Here is an 8,525-nt window from a genome sequence, read left to right as displayed (position 1 = left end):
GAAGACGCTGTAGGCGGCGGAGAGGGAGAAGAGCGCGTAGGCGGCGCCCAGCGCGGAGCACAGCCGCTTCCGCGTCACCCGCATCCTGTGCCCGGGCCCCGCGGGGAGCCGCCGGGCCCTGCAGCCGCTGCGGGGAGGCGGAGACACGGCCCACCCCTCGCGCGCTGCCCGGATGCACAAGCACCGCCTTCCGGCCCCCAAATCCCCACCCCCGCGGGTGCGTGGCGGCGCCCGAATCCCTTGGCAGCCTTTTCCTCGTGCTTCGTGATTCTTATTCATTGTTCTTCTGGTTAGTTAATATCAATCATGAATAACTAAGACAGCCTAGAAGGCAGGAGAGCTGGAAAAGACCTCCCGAGGTCATCTAGTCCAACCCCCGCCTGAGGCAGGACCAGCCCTCGTCTCAACGCCACCCAAGATGCTGGCAACCCGGACACGACATAGACCTAACACCGTCACCTGCCAGGGGAAGCGGGGCAGCCCCAGCAGCCGGTGTCCCGGTTCTGTGAAAGGGTGTCAACATATGCTCAAGAGGATCGCTTTCTATAGAGGAAGGCAAACCCCGCCATGCCCGTGCGGATCTGACCATGGGGTAAAATTCCTTTCTGAGCCCAGGGTGATGATTGATCTGACCCTGAGTGGAGGGGTAAGACCCTCTAGCCAGCACCTCTGGCCACAGTTCCTGCAGAAACACCATAGGACAAGTCCCCTGCCAACAGCACCCAATGCCTATGAGGGAGGCTTAAAAACACCCTGACAGGTATGCAACCAGCAAAGTCCAGAAGCATGCACAATACCTATAAAAATGTACTGGAACAAGTAACAAATATGGGGGTGAGGGGCAGAGACAGAGAGATATGCAGGTATGTGGCAGTGGTAACTCAGTTTCCCCAACAGTACATCAGTTAACAGGAGGGTATAAGCTGGTCTGATTTATTCATACCCATAGGCATCAGAACAACAAACCATATACAACCTGCCAAACCCAGCATAGACACCAGTTCACACTATTAGTCTTTCTTACAGTGTAATTTTAATCCATAACTCCAAATCGTTTCTAAAGTACCCTCCTGGGTGAGAATCTTCAGACACACACATGCTTACATCTCCACAGATATCTATCTATCTATCTGTGGAGATGTAAGCGTGGATCTATAGATAGATAGATAGATATAGATATAGATACTTCATTTCCTGACTGATCATGTTTCTTACATGAATGAAGACTTACCATTCATATTTTTCCTTGTATTTTTGCCATATCTGGGTAACAAGGGGTGCGAGACAGTCAGATATACAGACAACACACACACGCCAGAGATAATAGATATTTGTATATCTGACTTTCTCAGTGCCCCTTGTTACCTGGAGATAGATAGATAGATGTGTAATTTATATATATATATAAATCAGAAGGACAGATAAAGGAAACGGAGACACAGAGAAATGAAACCCTTCAAGGTCACCCAGCTGTTGTCCAACACTGCACAATAGGGTCAATGCCTGACTCCCAGTCAAGTATCCTTTTCACTACTCTTGTCCTCTACACCCAGGGCACTGCCCCCTGTACTTTCTACCAGGACAGGCAAGTGCATGTCATACAGGAGCGGGCAATGATTTTCTCTCATGCTCATGAGAAAGAGTGGTGGTTCAGACAGATGCATCAATTCTGAGAGTAAGGAACAGCCATTGCATGTGCTTAGGTGGGGGTACCAGACAGCACTCATTCCCAGTAACACTAAGGAACCAACTGCATGCTCCACACACAACTCTTCTCTTCCATCTATTTTAATTGATTTATTTTGTTGGTTCACTTGGGGCAAATTAAAGAGGCTTCAGGTGTCCCTGGCTCTGCCCCTGTCACTGCTCAACAGTTACTAGCCAGAGCACAGCAAAGCAGAAATAATAAAGCAACCTCTTGTGTAAGTGCAGCTTTGTTGCTAGCTCAGGCAAGCAAGAGCGGCCTCTGGGGACTATTCTTACCAATTACAGCTAGCAGCATCTTGAAAGCAGGATCCCTAAATTGACACAATGTGTCAACAATACCATGAAATACTGAGAATTTCACAAGAAATAGGAACCCTGTACACATCAACCGGAATGGATTCATTTTCCATGAAAACAACAGTGTGTGTGTACCTGGAGAGGTATTTTTAGATTCCTTTCCAACCTTTTACTGCTTGCTCCTTTCAAGCTTGATGATCACAGTGATTTTACATTTTGATGATAAAGAAATGGAATAACACATATGCTTCAGAAATGAATTATCTGAGCTTTCTTTTTTTGTTATTTCTATTTCTCCAGAGCTGGGTAAGAGTAGGCTTTGAGGGAAGGGGGCGGGTATTGAGAAATTGAAAGACTGGCTCTAATAAATACTTGGATCCCGTATGTAAAACTAAACCACATATATCTTTATTAATGATATTCTATAATCTTTTGCACTTGTTTCCCCAAATTTTAAAGATTCTGACATGATTTATTGATTTATTGTTATTTTTAAATATTGTCATTCCACTCAAAGACCCCAGTCAGTAACTGAACCTGTTGTAGTGAGTGCTGTACTAGTAAATAGGGAAAATAATCCCTATTCCATTCATTTTAACAATTTAAATTAAAATGTTATGACAATGGGGCTATAAGAAGAAACAGGAATGAAGGAGAAAGAAGGATAAGGATAGATAAGCTCGCAATTTACTCAGCTTGATAGATCTGAATTATTTTCTAGTTCTCTTTTCCACTGACATAGCCATCATTATTTAGTGATTTCTGATAAACGGGACAGAGGGGAGTTGGAGAGGGAGCATCACTGAGATAGCACTATTCCAGAAAAGGCATTCCATGGGATAAAGTCACTCTCTAAATTGTATTCTTTTATAAAGCCTGCTTAAAGTCTGGCTCTGCACATGTACACTTCAGTAACAGGTACTGATTGTGCCATCACAAAATAACAGAAGTGCTGAGCATACAAGTAGCTGAAGTAAAAGTAAAATAAAATAAAAAAGATATTGGCCCCATTGTTTAGTACTATGGAAAAAACAAAGACTGGATAAAACACATTACTTTCAATGTTTAAATAAAAGATTAACATAATAGGCATTGTGAAACAGGCCATAATAACAACAATGAAAGATTATGGCCTCAGAGGACAATATATTTTGATATTTTGCAAGGAAATTAATATCTGTCAGGCTTCAAGAAAAAACAGGGGAAAACTAGTATGAATGTCATATATACTACCTGAACATTTCCTTCCCTATACGTCTTTACCTTATCATTTGCAAGTTATAATGACACATTCTAGGAACAAGCAGAGAATTGAGAAAAAACAGAAATTTATTTTTAAAGGATATTGCTGATCAAGGTATTTTCATTAAATTAGCTACCTTTGGCTCCAAGTCATGGAAGCATTCCTCTTCAGCAAGGACACTTAAGTGAGTGCTTAACTTTCAGCACAAATTTAATTCCTAATTAAATCAATTGGACTTCAGCACATGCTTTGGTACTTTCTCGAATAAGGAAGGGCTTAAAAGCTTGCTTAATATTTTCCTGCACTAGGACCTCTGTGTGGAACTACTGTCTAACAACTGGAGAAAGAGACAGGCTGAGTCTCAGATTCTCCTCCCGGCTCTGAGACTGGCGTATTTTATAACCTTGTATGAATCACTTAGCCTGTGTGTCTCAGTTTACACATTTCTAAGACGTTTATAATACTTATCTATTTACAATAGTGCTACCAGGCTTAATTAACGTAAATGCTTACCTTGATCGGCGTTACTCTATTTTTACTCTATAGGCCAGGAAAGCATTAATACTTTTATTACAAAAAGTGTTTTAACTAATTTTAATATAGGAAGCTAAAGATTTTAAATAAGTTTAACTGCTCTATATGATCAGTGTTCTTAGAGAAGGCAGGATAGATTTGCATTTTATAGATGAGGTCAGAGATGAATAGTTTAAGCCTGACACTTTTGTGAGCCCAAGTTCACTTCAATAGATGCTGTGAAAGAACATGCACCAAGCAGTGTATCAGATGGAAAGAGTGAATTGCATATAAAACACAGGGAAGAAAGGGAGGGATGGGAAATGGGAATAGGGACCATTTCCAGGAGAAGCAAACAAGCTATAAACGTATAGGGACAAAGACATCACAAAAGCTAATTCGGGTAATGGGATAAAAATCCTGTAGTCCTTGTTTAGACCATACTTAACAAAATCTAGTCTGCATATGATTTCTTGGTCTGAAGTTTCCTGTTCAAGTTTATTTTCAAAATTTTGCTGCCTGAGAACATGTACTCCGAGGTCAGTGATGGGATATCCAAGGAAATTAAAGTATTCCACCATAGGAGTGTGTGTCTTTCTGGAACTAGATGTTAATTTATTCTTACACACAGGTATTGCCCCATCTATCCGATGTAAACACCAGTGGGGCCTTGTAAATAGGTGATGGCATGTAAAACATAGTTAGAGTTGTAGGTGAATGAACCCTGGATGTTATAACTCCTGTTGTTTGGTCCATTGATGAGGGGATTTCTAAGAAGCCAATGACTCAATCAAATTTTCTGCTATAATTTTATAATCCCTCAGGCACTAATCCCATCAATTCTTGTAAACAAGGCAGTGTTAAAACAGGTTAACTGAATTAGAGACCTCCAAGGAAATCTAATGTGTAATAGGAAGTACAGTTAATAATTTATTTGACAATCCTTATTCCTTTGAGTCAATACTGAACTAATGCATTAGCACAATGTGAAGGGGTGCTATGCTACTGATTGTTCTATCTTTTCAGATGAGACCTAAAACAAAGACACTAATTTGCATGAGTAATAAAATTCCTATGCAACTTTATTAAAGGTAGGACAGTTAATGTCAATGTCCTAGCCAAATTTAGCTGGCTTTGTTACTTCATCAGTTTATGGGAGCTGTTACTCTTTACTACATTGGGCTGGCTGCTCCAGCTGCTCCACGTGCTGCGGAGCAGCTGGCTGGGGCATGAGGGTGTTTCAGCATGGAGACTGCCTACTGGCTAGCCCTGCACTGAAGCACCCCCGTGCCTCTGCCAGCCCCTCTACAGCATGTGGAGCCTGGTTGGAGCTGCGCTGGGCTGGTAGGCTGACCCACTGAGTCCCCTGCCAGCCCAGGGTGCTCCGACCGGGCTCCACATGCTGTGGAATGTATATTTGCATGGCTTCATTCCTAGGGGATCTAACCCCCAACAAATAAGAGACAGGGATGGGCAGGGCTGAAGACAGGCTGAGCTGTATGGTGGCATGGCAGTTCAACTGCAAAGATGAGTTGAAGAGGTAAGTTACTGTGGTGACCCTTTCCTGGGTTATTCTTTGCACGAGATGATGGAAGCTGACGTGGTAGTGCAAGCAGGGCAGGATAAGGCTGGGCATGGGCAGATCCAGAGGGGTAGGGGTACTGTAAAATGCTAGAGAAAGTTCTCCCCTGGCCCTAATTGTTTGTGCATTAGGGACACCCACCCCCAGAAGCCTCTTACTTCTCGGGACCCAGAACTGCCCCTGCTCGGGATTCCCCCCCTCCCCTCCCCAGAGGCACTTCCTGTGGTTTCTGGATTGCGGGGAGGGGCTGGGATGTTATGGGGGTTGGAGGGTGATGGGTTGGTGTTTGACTGGAGAACAGAGAGTAGTCATGGGGCTTTGAGGGGAAAGGGGCAATGCATAAAGATAAGCGAAGGGCACTTTGGGGCCATGGTGGAATGGGGGTGCAGGGAGGAGTTCTGACCATGGGCAGGGTGTTGGATAACAGCTGTCCCCCCTGGCACTAGATGCTTGCTCCACCCTGGACCCATCTGGCTCCCACAAGTCCAGTTATATTTGTTTTCACTTGGATCTTAAACTGAATGAGCCCTAAGCCCCTAACACATTAGTACAGTTTCTAGTTTCTTTTTAATTGCCAAAAATATATTTTGTGCTATGCAATACATACCACACTATCTGCATCCTCTTTTCAAAATCCTAGATCTGCCAATGCTGCCTTTTGAAGCTACTGCTTATAGTCTCGTTCCTTGTGGCTACAGAATAGTCTCTCCCTACCCTCCTGATGTTCACCCCTTAGGTATTTGAAGACTTATCAAGATGACTTGTTTTAAACTTCTCTAGGCTAAAAAAAGCAAGGCATAAGTCCCTTTGACAGGACAAGCCCTGGGGTGGCCAAGGCACCTCCTAGTGGCCATGCTAGTCCTGCCCTACTCCAGCTCTTCCATGTACCCCTCAAAGCCATGCCTTGATGGATACTTTTTATTACAGTGGGAGGCTGCCCCAGAGTCCCGGAGTGATCTTACTGCTGCTGCCCTAACGTGAATTTAACTTACCTAGTGGATGTGTCTATATGTGACACTACATCACCACAGCAATGTGCTACAGCCACATAGCATCCACAGGCAAAACCCATGATGCTGCAGCTACATTGCTGTAGCAAAGCACTTCCCTATTATAGCATGTTGCTACGGCAACATAGTGCCAAAAAACAACCGTGTGTGGCACACACAATGGCTGTTACTGCACCATTTTTAGTATTTCCAAAAGAAAATACTAAATGACATACTAAATCACTCAGGAGCCAGGAGCAGCGAGGAGAGGAGGGATCCAGGCACACGTGTCCCGCACACACGTGTGCCCCCTTACCTGACCCCAGACGGATGCAGCAGCAGCGGAGCCAGCAGTGGGGGCAGCATCAGCTGATCCCCCTAAGGTAAGTGGGCAGAGGGACCGGACACAGCTGAGCCAGATCCGGAGAGGAAGCCCCCTGGATCCCTCTTAGCTGAGCCAGTAGGGAGCTGCGCTCCTGAGCCGCGCCGCATGAACAGAGCGTGCAGGCGTTTGCATCAGCATTCACACCGGTGGGCGAGCAGGAAGGGCCAGGAGGGAGACTCCTGCTAGGGCAGGGTGAAGGCACTGCACTAAGCCATAAACAAGCAGCAACTCCTACGATAGTGTCGACATGGAGTGCTGCCAGGGCCCCTGCCCAGGGGGGCGCAGACTACCCGGGGTTTGTCTGAGGCCTCCACCCAGACAGAGACCATGGGGGGGCTGGCATCCCCCCACCCCCTGTCCTGTGGGGGTTGCCCAGCAAGGCCTGGGGGGCAGGGATTGGGGACCCCCACACCTGTCCTGCAGGCACCTGCCTTGGGGCCCTGGAGGCACAGGTGAGGGAGCTCCAGGAGAAGGTTAGCAGGCTGAGGGGAATCAGGGAGGCAGAGGATGAAATTGACAGCTATTTCCTTTCTCTGCAGGGCCACACACCCAAGGAAGAAGCACCTCGGGAAGTGCCCTCCACTGCAGAGTGGCAGATGGTCACCCCTGGAACCAGGGCTGCTTGCAACACAACAGTAGCACTTCCTCCAGTCTGGCTGGAGAACAGATACGAGGCCCTGGCAACTCTGGAGGAGAAGGAAGGAGAGGAGGCAACCGGAGAGGAGGCAACTCCACAATCTTCATGCTCCGAGCAGGCCGAAGGAGCTAAGCAGTCCTGGAGGAAAAAGCATTGAGTGATCATCATAGGCGACTCCATCCTGAGAGGTACAGAGGGCCCCATCTGTCGCCAGGACCCCTTGACATACGCGGTCTACTGCCTACCTGGAACAAAAATTCAGGACATGAAGGGGATGATCCAGGGCGTGATCCAGCCTACTGATTACTACCTCATGGTCCTAATTCATGTGGGAACTAATGATGCAGCTAGGAGAAGCCCTGATCACCTGATGATGGACTACCACGTTCTGAGGGGGCATGCTGAAAGAGGTAGGTGAACAGGTGGTTTTCTCTTCTGTCCTACCAGTGAGCGGATGCGGAAGATGGCACGAGACATGCATTGCAGAGACCAACTGGCTGCATTGGGAATGGCGTCTTGAGGCGGGCTTTCGCTTCCTCGACAACGACCTGTGCATCACGACAAGAGACATGCTCGGATGGGATGGGCTCCACCTTTCCCCTAAATGTAAGAGTGTGTTTGCTTCTAGGTTGGCCTATCTCCTCCGGCAGGCTTTAAACTAGGCTCGCTGGGGGAAGAGGAGGACGAGCGTGGAGGAAGCCTTGGACTGCCAAACCAAGCAACACCCACAAGTACAGCCCAGACTAGACCAACGAGCGGAACATATACACAGGTAAGCAACAGGGGCCAGGGCAATGCTGAGAGTAAGGGGCCAGTGCACACATCCACAGGAGGCCGCAAATGCCTCTACACAAACACTCGTAGTATGGGAAACAAGCAAGAGGAACTTACCCTCCTGCTAGCTGACACCAACCCAGAAATAGTGCGGCTCACTGAAATGTGATGAGACCGAACGCATGACTGGGCAGTGAATATCAAGGGCTATAGGTTGTACAGGAGGGATAGGACAGGGAGGAAAGGTGGGGGTGTGGTGCTCTACATTAAGGAGGAATACACATCCTCACCAGGTAGCACAGAGTCGGAGGAGGGGTACACAGAAGTGCTCTGGGTTAGAATACAAGGCAGTCGAGGGGAAAGAGACTTAACGGTGGGGGTCTACTATAGACTACCCA

The sequence above is a fragment of the Gavialis gangeticus genome, unplaced genomic scaffold, assembly GCF_001723915.1.
Source record: "Gavialis gangeticus isolate Ggan-Ray unplaced genomic scaffold, GavGan_comp1, whole genome shotgun sequence".
Lineage (NCBI taxonomy): Eukaryota > Metazoa > Chordata > Crocodylia > Gavialidae > Gavialis > Gavialis gangeticus.
Note: the sequence above shows the minus strand (reverse complement) of the source record.